This window comes from Lipophrys pholis (genome assembly GCF_963383615.2).
Source record: "Lipophrys pholis genome assembly, chromosome: 11".
Lineage (NCBI taxonomy): Eukaryota > Metazoa > Chordata > Actinopteri > Blenniiformes > Blenniidae > Lipophrys > Lipophrys pholis.
Genome location: NC_137631.1, coordinates 11,041,252 through 11,054,904, shown reverse-complemented (window position 1 = coordinate 11,054,904; position 13,653 = coordinate 11,041,252).

The window sequence follows — 13,653 nt, the reverse complement described above, 5'->3', positions numbered from 1 at the left end:
ATATAAATAGCCATTTTGTGGAGAGGCAGCATTTGATGGAACCTTTTAGAAGGCTGCTGTCATGTCAAATTATGAAGACTTTGAAGATCCTATCTCTGTCCGACATAAAAAAAGGATTGATTCTATACTGGAAAAGACAACAAAGAATGGACTCAGAAACACCTATAGAAATTGAAATACGTACGTTCGGACTGCATGATGCAAGGAAGAAGCCATATGTTGACACAGTCTGAAAATGCCACAGGCTTCACTGTGCTAAACTTATTTTAAATTCCTTTTTGAAAACACCATGTCCTGCAGACTTAAGATGGTACCTACTGTCCAACTTGATGTCAGTGCACGCTTCAAAAAGCATCGCTGCTGGGATGGGGTTTGTTTTGGCGGCAATGATCTCGGCTGTTCACATATCTGGTGAGAAGCTGTCAATGCAGACAAGAGTTTTTAGGACATCATGTTGAGTCACAGTCACTTTCAAGGACCAACATCCAGATTTTTGTAAGAGAGTGCTATACCACATACGATCGCCATATCAACAGCACAAGCATTTTAAAGACAACATCTTTGCAACTTCAAGCAGCTATAGCTGCCTTCACAATACACTTTGTCACGCTTTCATATCACACAGTTACAACTTTTTTAGTTGAGATGCAACAATCAATTTGAGCTTCTTGGTAAAGCACTTTATGGCTAACATCTGATCTGTTATCCATGTTCTCCTCTTGGAAGATCACTGCATTATCATTTTTTTCTTCACTTGGAATTGTGGTGGTATTACATCAAACAAGAAGACGCATCAATTATTCATATCATAGACTTTAATGATTTCACACATCCATAAGTCGAGCCTTAAAAAGCACAAGCATTACCTCTTGTGGTCCCAGTTACATTACAGTGATTTTGATTGACAATTCACTGTAAGGCTGGAGCATTTATTGGAAAAAAAACAATCAAACATGAAACTCAGAGAATCAGATAAATGGACACTCAAATGTAAAGATTTTATGGTGGTAAATAAACTGTGACTCATTTGGATCCCACAGCAAGGAGAAACGTCAGGTGTTTGAAGAAAAAAAAAATGTAAGGCTAACTTTCAATTTTATCAGGCTATGTATCTGTAGATAAACATCAGCACCTTTTACACAACAAGACCAACAGCAATAACGCCTTCTGGCCACAAATTGCTTTATTTGACAAGCAGAAATGGACATCTCGTGTAACATTACTCTTAATGGTGAGGCAAGAACAAGAAAAAGAAAAAAAAACTCCACATTGAGTTAAAGGCTAATGTTTTCACAAGTGATTAAGGCCAGAAAAACAGAATACAAGCTGGATTTCCTCATCTAGTCTGGAGCATTGCTTACAGGAAAATTTAAGGCTCCATCCTCTGCAATGAAGGCAACATAAGAATTCTTTTCCCCCAAGTTGTTATTTAAATCATAGTCAGCGGTTCTGGAAAAGCAGAAAATGTGATATTCAGACTTCAAAACCTGTAACTGCAATCCATGCAGAGGATATAGTTTTAATTTTTATTGTCTTCTTAATAGGACCAGTCTGATTAGTTTACAGGCATCGACTTTTAGTTTTGCTAATTAACATTTAAGCAATCTTTCAGTGGCTCGCCTGAAAGTAAGCTACTACTTACAGTGGTATTTTTTGCGTTGGAAACTGTAAAAAAAACCTGACGCAATACACACAACTAAAATAAAATGCTATACATTGGACTATCGAGTGTATTTTAGAACTTGAAATATACGCAGTTATTTTTTCACCATCACATTTGGCCCAGAGATGGTCCAGAAAGAAGTCTAAGACGCAAACAGGGTCATCGTAGATGGAGAGACACAAACAAGGGGCTGGCATAGTGTACAGAAACATCTGGCACCAGGATGGACTCAAAGTCCCAGTTGGACATCTCCGCGAAGGGAGCTGCGAACAACAGGGCTAAGATCCTGGGGGACTTCAGCTTCCTGATGGACAAACAGCTGCTGGATAACCAGCTGGACATTGTGGTGGTTGACGAACAATAGGCAGTAGTGACAGATGTGGCAATACCAGCTGACAGCAACATCAGAACAAAAGAACACAAATAGATGGAGAAGTACCCAGGATTGAAGGAACAGCTGGAACAGTTGTAGAGGGTTAAAGCTGAGGTGGTTCCTGTTGTAGTAGGAGCACTCGTGGCTGCAGCAGCCCACAGGAACCACATCTAAAGCCTCAGTCCAGAAGAGAGCAGTTCTAGGAACAATTAAGATACTGCACATAACCCTGAAACTCCCAGGCTTCTGGTGGAGGACCCGAGCTTGATGATACAGATACCACCCAGGGTAAGAGGGTTATTCTTTTTTTTCCTTTAAGTCAGTATTACCTATAATATGATCTGCTATTGGATCCAAAGAAATTACTGCCTAAATCACATGAGATAAACTATGGAAGCCTCTGAGAATTGAAATCCAAATCTTAAGAACAGCTTTTAAATACTATGGTAGAGGAAAAATATTTGGGTGTTTTTTGAAAGGAAATCGTACATACTGTGTAATACTGAATTGTAGAGATTAAAAATAGCATCTTCACTAAGCTGTCAGTCACAAGCATAAAAGCACAATAACGCTTACACTTGATAGCTCTCTTATTCTTTACGATAAGATTACCCTTAGACCATCCCTTCCAAAGAAAAGAAAAGAAAAGAAAACAGATAAAGACAGCGCATAAAGAGTGGAGACCACTCACCCCTGTCTGAAGGGGTTTCAAAGTAATTGAAGCTGAAATACAATCACGATAAACGCCTACCGTGTCAGGGTGTCACAGGAGGCAACTAATTGGGGGCAACCCCTTGTACACCACGTAGCGATTAAGAGCGAGATGGCATTAGAGGATCGGAACAAGTTTAATTGGGTGTGTTGAATATCTTGATAACTTTTGAGGTTTTCGTTCATTCATGAGAGATCACCACAATTCTGATTAATAAGCAAGAACAGTAGGCTCGGCTTATAAGTAGAGAGAGGGGCACTCACATGAAGGTGAAGCAACAAGGAGGTTTGTAATTGGCCGCAAATCAAAGCATCTCTTTTAGTTTTGCACCTGCTTCCTTTTTTTTTTTTAATAGAAAAGGCTGTGATGTCTCGGTCTTTGAAGGGAAGCTTGATTTTCCATTTGGAGCATGGAGTTGAAGCTGGATTTGTGACAAATAGGATCAAAACAAAAGACCTGCTGCAAAGCAAATTGCAAATTAGCCAGCTGAACAAAAGATCTAAGGTAAATGATTAAAACAAGTTTTTTGTTTACTGCGATCTTGAAAAACATCTTCATTTCTAGTGGAGTTTATGCTAATGATAGCTTTCATATTGTACTTGTAAGGAGAAAGACATAAAAGCATGGCAGCTAATCATATGACAGAAAAGTAGGGTTAATAATTCAGATAGCTACCTGTGACTTTTTTTTCATGATCCATGTTTTCACTGATGTGCAGCCTTTGGTACTAAAAAAACTGCCTGAATTTATTGTACCTCTTGTACAGAGTAAGGGGTAAATTACTTTCTGTGACGTGACGGGATCTTCCCCCACAACTGTCCAACCTGGTAAGTAAAACCAATCCACAGGAAGGGGAATATTCCTGTGGACACATTTCCTAAAGACCTGAGAGGCAGAGGAAGAAAGCACGCGAGAGAGGAGAGCGGGGGGGATACACCGGTTTCCATAGCAATTGTCGGCACTGTCACATGGTTACCTAGAAACTAGTCCTGTGATGCTGTGCAATTTATTTGTTTACGTTTGGCATGTCTCCAGCTATCACTCAAGTAGAACAAAGCCAGCGTCTCCATATTATCTCCCACAAATGAAGAAGCTGAAAGGTCAGCGTTTAACAGGTTTCAACTGTGTACTTGATGACCCAAAAAAAATCATAATATTTATTTGAGTCCATAATTACTTCTTAATATTAAACAAATACTGGGTCAAGAAGAACACGCATGGGGCAACATTAACCATGATACTCCATCTGGCGTTGATTGATCAATGCTGGACTGAATGTGCCCAACACACTAAAAGCAAGTACTTTGTAGGTCACATTGAGTGAAGATTAAATGCAAAAGCCATGTCGAGAAAATTATGCAAATGTGCACCTCAGTTTCACTATGATGGAGACAACCAAATGATCCATTTGTCTCTTTCCCCCCACACTTGGTTTATCTGGAAAGAGAGACTTAACATAAATACTTTTGTTTGAACTGAAAATGAACTAACGGGATAAAGTTGAGCAAGGTTAGTAAGTAGGGGTTGGAGAATGGTCAACCCCATCACTGTTATGAGTGTGGACAGTCTGGTAAAGTGAGAAAATGGAGCGTGTTCACATGACAGCAAGGGTGTAAAAGTGTTGACGAGGTGGCAAAAAGCTTTGGGCTTATCTGCCAAATGAGAACAGAGCCTTGATTAAACCCTACACCCCTGTGATTGCCTAAAAACCCACGCTTCTTGTAATCACTGCAATCACGAGTCTCTACAGGGCGCTCAAACATGACGACGCAACTGTTATTTTCACTTTAGAAAAAAACCTTAACTATTGGGCACAAATGTAACCAAAAAACACGAAGTCGTAAAGTTTTGAAAAGGTCAAGTGAGCTCAAAATGTGTCAATCAATCTTTGATGTGTTAAAGCTTCTTTTGTATTAAAGATATAACAAGAGGCTTGCTCTTCAACTACAAGGTTTCTGTCTTTCAACATAACCATGTAGTGACCTCTGCTGTTGTTATAAGGACACTGCAAAAAAATATTTAGACATTCAGGACACAAGTGATTTTCTATCATTTTTATAAACTAAAGGTCTGAAATTCAGGAGAAGCAAAAATGCTGAATAAGTCTGGAGATGTCTGTAAATCAACTGTTTTCTCCAAAATCTAACAATAACAATATGGAGATGTATTATACTGCAAAAACTTAAAAACAAAGACTAGATTTAAAAATAGGAAAGTGTTTAAAACGTCAGAAATGGAGGAGATGGCGGCAAAAGAGGTTTTAACCCTTCAATTTCCCAAACGTTTATATCTGTTCATGGTCAATCACAGTTGAACTCTTGTGATCTTGTGTTTCCAACAACCATAATGAAACTCATTATAACACAATGCAGTGCTAATGAACCACTGCACCCTCCCCACTGGTCATACACAACAGAGATATTGCATAACACACCCATGCACTTTAAAAACCTGAGCTCCAACATCAACAAGGAACATCATAAGACAATAGACAATAACACAATAGAGTATCAACAAGTCATACCCTGTGTCCTATTGGACGACGAACATAAGAAAACTCGGGTGAGACACTAAAAGACTAGAAATACCTGAGCTCTGGACTCGACTAGCCAGCCTTATTCAAGGAAACCGCAACTTTTGATGATGCATAAAGGACATTGGTTCACTTATAACAGCAAAAAATAATGCTGTTGTCTCTCAATGTGGGGACAGTACACAATAACATTTACACACGAAAACACAATTTTCCGATTCCGCCACTTCTCTTTATTCAATATTGTTTATAAACTGAGCACACCAAAGCCACTCACATCAAAAGGCACTGTCCCACCTACAAAGACACTCATTTGTCTTTCCTTTGAGTATCATTACACAGTTCCAATATATCACACATCACTCCTCAGCGTTTTGGCTGAGACAGTGGTTGCCTCCTATGGGTGGTGAAATTGCCTGCTTGACGAAGCTTAACTTTAATCTGAAAAAATGCATTTATGTATTTATTTAATTCCATATATGAAACCGTTTTTAAACAAATGAGCATGTGTAAAAAGACATAAGAAATATTTGTTCTAAAGAGCCAGTCAATTCTTGTGAATAAAATGGTTTTGCCTGCTGTGGTACTGATTTGATGTGTTTTATGGTCATATATATTTTTTACGGAGTTACGTTTTATGGGTAACTTGTTTGTAGTTTAAAATAATGACTGAAGGAAAACATTTGTCACTGAAGATTGAGAGGAACTGTGTCCTATAGTTATTTTCTCAGTGTAGTTTTACAGCTATCTCTTTACAACTTTAAAGTAGCTTTCTCTGTGTAGTTCTTTAACCTATTCATTTGTTTTGCCAACATCCTCTCCCTGGTGGTTGCGTGAGATTGTAAATGGACCCATGTTCCTGCAATGGAATGTGAATCGGGCAATTACTGTTCAACAATGACCACATTTAAGGTGACTATTATGATAACATAGCATTTGATATTCACATACAACCTAGTCTCCTTAGAGACTGTCAAAAATTGTCGTTGCCGGCTATATTTCTATGTTCCTCGTGACCCAGTCCCTCCGAAAAGAGGACACCTGTCTTCAGGAGATATTTGCCCTTGGATTTTAGAGCTTCCCCACATCAGAGGTTTTACTGTATTGTAATTGCATGAAGTGTTATCTATTCACGACAACCAACACAATATAATAACAGAAGTTCTATCTCATACTGAGACTTTGTCAAAGCAGAATAAGAACTTTCACTTATCAAGTTGCATTTACACTCATTTCAGTCTCCTTAGAAACCATCAAAAATTGCCATTGCCGACTATATTTCAAGTCGTCTAGGCGGGGTATTGGGTAAAGTTTTCAACTAGCAATAATCACGCCTCAGATAAACCTCATAGGCTACGATACTGCCACTGCGCAAAGCTGACACACCTACAGCAAAGACAGAGGACTGTCTCTGGTCAACACACCTATTTGTCACGGTGTACACATGCAGTCATTTATTACAACTGTAAATAAACAAAAAGACTTACTATCATTATCTGCAGGGCCTGAATTTCACTGTAGGATTGTGCATATTCTCATTAATTCCTGCAAATCTGTCTTTTAAAGTGTGTGCGAAAAAGAAATCTGACTTAAAAAATATATGGATTTAAATTTGATGTCATTTTGTGTTTGTATGAGAGAGAAAGTTCGTTTGTAAGTCTGCATGTTTATGATGTGGCTCTTTGTAGTACCACAGTCATTTCTGTGGCTCTTGAACTCTGACTGGTCGGCCACCACTGTGATAGGCCATTGTGGAGTTACAATCCAAGACAAATCTAATCCATATTTTTAATAACACACATCATACCATCAAACAGTTGTAAGGAGAAATGAAGAAACCTTGTGCATCTTTATTGTAGGCTCCTTTAGCACACATGATGAGATATCACAAGATTCTGATCACGCCAAGAAGTACAACACTGAGTACTGCAGATGTGTAGAAACAATACAGCATCAACTACTGTCCTAAGTCATTCAAAAAGCACAAGACAGTCCAGTGAGTTACAGAGTCACTATAGGAGAGAGTGAAATATAAATGAAGGAATTTGCTTTACTTTAAAACATTTGAAATACAGGGGTATTTTACAATCATGACTTTCTGAAACAATGTAGCATTTCCACTGTAAATAAAACATGTGCCTATTACATGTGGAGAATCAGCTGAGTTCTGATTGATGCCAAAGAAACATAAAAGGAACACAATTCAAAGTTATAACATGTAGACCAGATGTCTTTTCTACAGTAAGACCATTTTTATTTTACAGATGGTTCAGTCTCCTTAGAAACCGTCAAAAATTGCCGTTGCCGACTATATTTCAAGTCGTCTAGGCGGGGTATTGGGTAAAGTTTTCAACTAGCAATAATCGCGCCTCGGATAGACCTCATAGGCTACAATACTGCCACTGCGCAAAGCTGACACACCCACAGCAAAGACAGAGGACTCTCTCTGGTCAACACACCTCTTTGTCACGGTGTAAACATGGAGTTATTCAATATGACTTTGTAAATAAACAAAAAGCCTTATCTTCATGTATAGAATTCCAGTTTTTAACTAAAAAACAACAAATTGTCAATGCAAAATCAACCTCAATCTTAAAACAGTGCAAATGATTCTATGTTTTATCACATACTTATTGAAAGATACAAGTCCTAATCAGAGCGCAAAAAGTATAAATGAAGAGGTTTGACTCACCTGAGAGTTTTATCTTGTATTAGAATCCAGAAGCAGTCCCAAAGGTGTGTATTTTGTATCATGGAAGATTTCCTTCCAGGCATATAGTAATATTGGGATTACATCAGAAAGTATTGACTTCAATGCCACCAACATATTAAAATGACAGAAATTCTGTTAAGAACTGAAACTTCAGTAAATCTGCCTGAGTATCTTGACTTGTCAAGTTGCATTCACACTCATATCAGTCTTCTTAGAGACCGTCAAAAATTGCCATTGCCGACTATATTTCAAGTCGTCTAGGCGGGGTATTGGGTAAAGTTTTCAACTAGCAATAATCACGCCTCGGATAAACCTCATAGGCTACGATACTGCCACTGCGCAAAGCTGACACACATACAGCAAAGACAGAGGACTCTCTCTGGTCAACACCCCTATTTGTCACGGTGTACACATGGAGTTATTCATTATGACTTTGTAAATAAACAAAAAGATCCTCATATACAAACATAGTCTCTTGTCAAAAACAAATACATTGATATTGCAAAATCGACTGTTAACTTACAAGTGTTTCGTTTTGATCACGTGTAGTGATGTGAGTATTTCTCATCAACGATCTATAACAAACATTGAAATCTCTATAGAAACTGATCTGAATGAATATTGCAGCTCTAAATACCAAGACAAATTACTGATTCATAAAATAATCATTAAATAAAAGAAAAATAATCCGTGTTTGATCACGTGATGTGACATCGTGAACATTTGTAATCAAAGATCTACAATATACAGTGTACTCTCTTTATGATGTAATCTGGTAAACCATTGTGGATTTATAATGTTAAACAAATCTCATCTGCACCGTTAAAAACACACATTATAGAAAGATAGTTGTGACACGATGTGACGAGACCTTGTGCATCTTCATTTTAGGTTCCCTGAACATGTAAGCTGAGGGATCACAAGGTTCCCACCGTGTCAATAGGTACAACGCCTGTGTTTCGGAAATGTGCAGAAATAATACAGCATTAACTCGCTTTTCTAAACAATTTAAAAAGACGTAAGAATGTTTGTTATAGTGAGTTACGGAGTCGCGATCAAAGGGAATAAATTCACCTGAATTGTTTCCACTTGTTTTAAAATACTAGTGTTTTTATTTGTAGTATATCTGACACAATGTAATGTTTTTATCACAAGTTAATTCTGTTCCTCGCGTCTCAACAGCAACTTAAGACGGTACAATAACACATACCAACAAGGTGTTATCAATTTCCGCGGAAACTCCAAGTCATACTCATCATTTATTGTCATTATAGTCACAGAGATTTTAGTCTCCTGAGAGACCATCAAAAATTGCCGTTGCCGACTATATTTCAAGTCGTCTAGGCGGGGTATTGGGTAAAGTTTTCAACTAGCAATAATCACGCCTCGGATAAACCTCATAGGCTACAATACTGCCACTGCGCAAAGCTGACACACCCACAGCAAAGACAGAGGACTGTCTCTGGTCAACACACCTATTTGTCACGGTGTACACATGGAGTCATTTATTACAACTGTAAATAAACAAAAGGTCTGCCCATCTGTGATCCTCATCTAAAAAAATAGTCTCTTGTCAAAAAAGAATAAATTGAATTTGCCAAAGCGACTGTTAATTTATGAGTGTTTTCTTTTTATCATGTGATATGATGTGAGTATTTCTCATCAAAGATCTAGAACAAACATGAAACCTCCATAAAATCTGATCTGAATGAATACGTATAGTAGCTTTACATAAGACAAATAACAGATTTTTTTTTAAATCGTTGAGATTAAAAAACAAAATCCATGTTTGATCACATGATGTGACATCGTGAACTTTCATTACAATATACAGTGTAATCTATCTATGATCTAATCTGATAAACCATTGTGGTTTTACAATATTAAACAAATCTCATCCAGACCATTAAAACACATTATAGAAAAATAGTTGTGACAGGAAGAGACAAAAACTTGTGCGTCTTCATTTTAGGTTCCCTGACCACGCAAGCTGAGGGATCACAAGGTTTCCGCCGTGTCAATATGTACAACGCTTGTGTTTCGGAAATGTGTAGAAATAATACAGCATTAGCTTTTCTAAACAATTTCATAAAGGTGTAAGACAGCTTGTTATAGTGAGTTACGGAGTCAAGCAAGTATGAACAAAGGGAATAAATTTGCCTGAAAGCCTCCACTTCCTTCAAAATAGGGACTTTTTTCCCCAATAGTGTCTTTTTGATATAATGTAGCATTTTCTTTGTAAGCAAAATTTAACATGTTTATTACATGTGGAGAATCAAAGAAATACTGAGTGACGCATCATGACAACCCTCTGTTCATGGATACAGACTTTGATGTAAGACTCTGAATAACTAGTTTCTGTTTACAAAGTAATCAGTCTCCTTAGAGACCGTCAAAAATTGCCATTGCCGACTATATTTCAAGTCGTCTCGGCGGGGTATTGGGTAAAGTTTTCAACTAGCAATAATCACGCCTCGGATAAACCTCATAGGCTACGATACTGCCACTGCGCAAAGCTGACACACATACAGCAAAGACAGAGGACTGTCTCTGGTCAACACCCCTATTTGTCACGGTGTAAACATGGAGTCATTCATTATGACTTTGTAAATAAACAAAAAGATCATCATATACAAACATAGTCTCTTGTCAAAAACAAATACATTGATATTGCAAAATCGACTGTTAACTTACAAGTGTTTCGTTTTGATCACGTGTAATGATGTGAGTATTTCTCATCAACGATCTATAACAAACATTGAAATCTCCACAGAATCTGATCTGAATGAATATTGCAGCTCTAAATACCAAGACAAATTACTGATTCATAAAATAGTCATTAAATAAAAGAAAAATAATCCGTGTTTGATCACGTGACGTGACATCGTGAACATTTGTTATCAAAGAGCTACAATATACAGTGTACTCTCTTTATGATGTAATCTGGTAAACCATTGTGGATTTATAATGTTAAACAAATCTCATCTGCACCGTTAAAAACACACATTATAGAAAAATAGTTGTGACACGATGTGACGAGACCTTGTGCGTCTTCATTTTAGGTTCCCTGAACACGCAAGCTGCGGGATCACAAGGTTCCCACCGTGTCAACAGGTACAACGCCTGTGCTTCGGAAATGTGCAGAAATAATACAGCATTAACTCGCTTTTCTAAACAATTTAAAAATACGTAAGAATGTTTGTTATAGTGAGTTACGGAGTCGCGATCAAAGGGAATAAATTCACCTGAATTGTTTCCACTTGTTTTAAAATACTAGTGTTTTTATTTGTAGTATATCTGACACAATGTAATGTTTTTATCACAAGTTAATTCTGTTCCTCGCGTCTCAACAGCAACTTAAGATGGTACAATAACACGTACCAACAAAGTGTTATCAATTTCCGCGGAAACTCCAAGTCATACTTATCATTTATTGTCATTATATTCACAGAGATTTTAGTCTCCTGAGAGACCATCAAAAATTGCCGTTGCCGACTATATTTCAAGTCGTCTAGGCGGGGTATTGGGTAAAGTTTTCAACTAGCAATAATCACGCCTCGGATAAACCTCATAGGCTACGATACTGCCACTGCGCAAAGCTGACACACCCACAGCAAAGACAGAGGACTGTCTCTGGTCAACACACCTCTTTGTCACGGTGTACACATGGATTCATTTATTACGAATTTGTAAATAAACAAAAAGCCTTATCTTCATGTATAGAAATAGAATTCCAGTTTTTAACTACAAAACGACAAATTGTCAAGCGCAATCTTACAACAGTGCCAATGATTCTATGTTTTATCACATAGTTATTGAAAGGTACAAGTCCTAATCAGAGCGCAAAAAGTATAAATGAAGAGGTTTGACTCACCTGAGAGCTTTATCTTGTATTACAATCCAGAAGCAGTCGCAAAGATGTGCATTTTGTATCAGTGAAGATTTCCTTCGAAGCATATAGTACTATTGGGATTGCATCAGAAAGTACTGACTTCACTACCACCAGCATTATAAAATGACAGGTATTCTGTCAAGAACTGAAACTCCAGTAAATCTGCCTGAGTATCTTGACTTGTCAAGTTGCATTCACACTCATATCAGTCTCCTTAGAAACCGTCAAAAATTGCCGTTGCCGACTATATTTCAAGTCGTCTAGGCGGGGTATTGGGTAAAGTTTTCAACTAGCAATAATCACGCCTCAGATAAACCTCATAGGCTACGATACTGCCACTGCGCAAAGCTGACACACCTACAGCAAAGACAGAGGACTGTCTCTGGTCAACACACCTATTTGTCACGGTGTACACATGCAGTCATTTATTACAACTGTAAATAAACAAAAAGACTTACTATCATTATCTGCAGGGCCTGAATTTCACTGTAGGATTGTGCATATTCTCATTAATTCCCGCAAATCTGTCTTTTAAAGTGTGTGCGAAAAATAAATCTGACTTAAAAAATATATGGATTTAAATTTGATGTCATTTTGTGTTTGTATGAGAGAGAAAGTTCGTTTGTAAGTCTGCATGTTTATGATGTGGCTCTTTGTAGTACTACAGTCATTTCTGTGGCTCTTGAGCTCTGACTGGTCGGCCAAAACTGTGATAGGCCATTGTGGAGTTACAATCCAAGACAAATCTAATCCATATTTTTAATAACACACATCATACCATCAAACAGTTGTAAGGAGAAATGAAGAAACCTTGTGCATCTTTATTGTAGGCTCCTTTAGCACACATGATGAGAGATCACAAGATTCTGATCACGCCAAGAAGTACAACACTGAGTACTGCAGATGTGTAGAAACAATACAGCATCAACTACTGTCCTAAGTCATTCAAAAAGCACAAGACAGTCCAGTGAGTTACAGAGTCACTATAGGAGAGAGTGAAATATAAATGAAGGAATTTGCTTTACTTTAAAACATTTGAAATACAGGGGTACTTTACAATCATGACTTTCTGAAACAATGTAGCATTTCCACTGTAAATAAAACATGTCGTGCCTATTACATGTGGAGAATCAGCTGAGTTCCAATTGATGCCAAAGAAACATAAAAGGACCACAATTCACAGTTATAACATGTAGACCAGATATCTTTTCTACAGTAAGACCATTTTTATTTTGCAGATGGTTCAGTCTCCTTAGAAACCGTCAAAAATTGCCGTTGCCGACTATATTTCAAGTCGTCTAGGCGGGGTATTGGGTAAAGTTTTCAACTAGCAATAATCACGCCTCGGATAGACCTCATAGGCTACAATACTGCCACTGCGCAAAGCTGACACACCCACAGCAAAGACAGAGGACTGTCTCTGGTCAACACACCTCTTTGTCACGGTGTACACATGGAGTTATTCAATATGACTTTGTAAATAAACAATAATATCCTCATATACAAACATAGTCTCTTGTCAAAAACAAATACATTGATATTGCAAAATCGACTGTTAACTTACAAGTGTTTCGTTTTGATCACGTGTAATGATGTTGTGAGTATTTCTCATCAACGATCTATAACAAACATTGAAATCTCCACAGAATCTGATCTGAATCAATATTGCAGCTGTAAATACCAAGAGAACTAACTGATTCATAAAATAATCATTAAATTAAAAGAAAAATAATCTGATCACGTGATGTGACATCGTGAACATTTGTA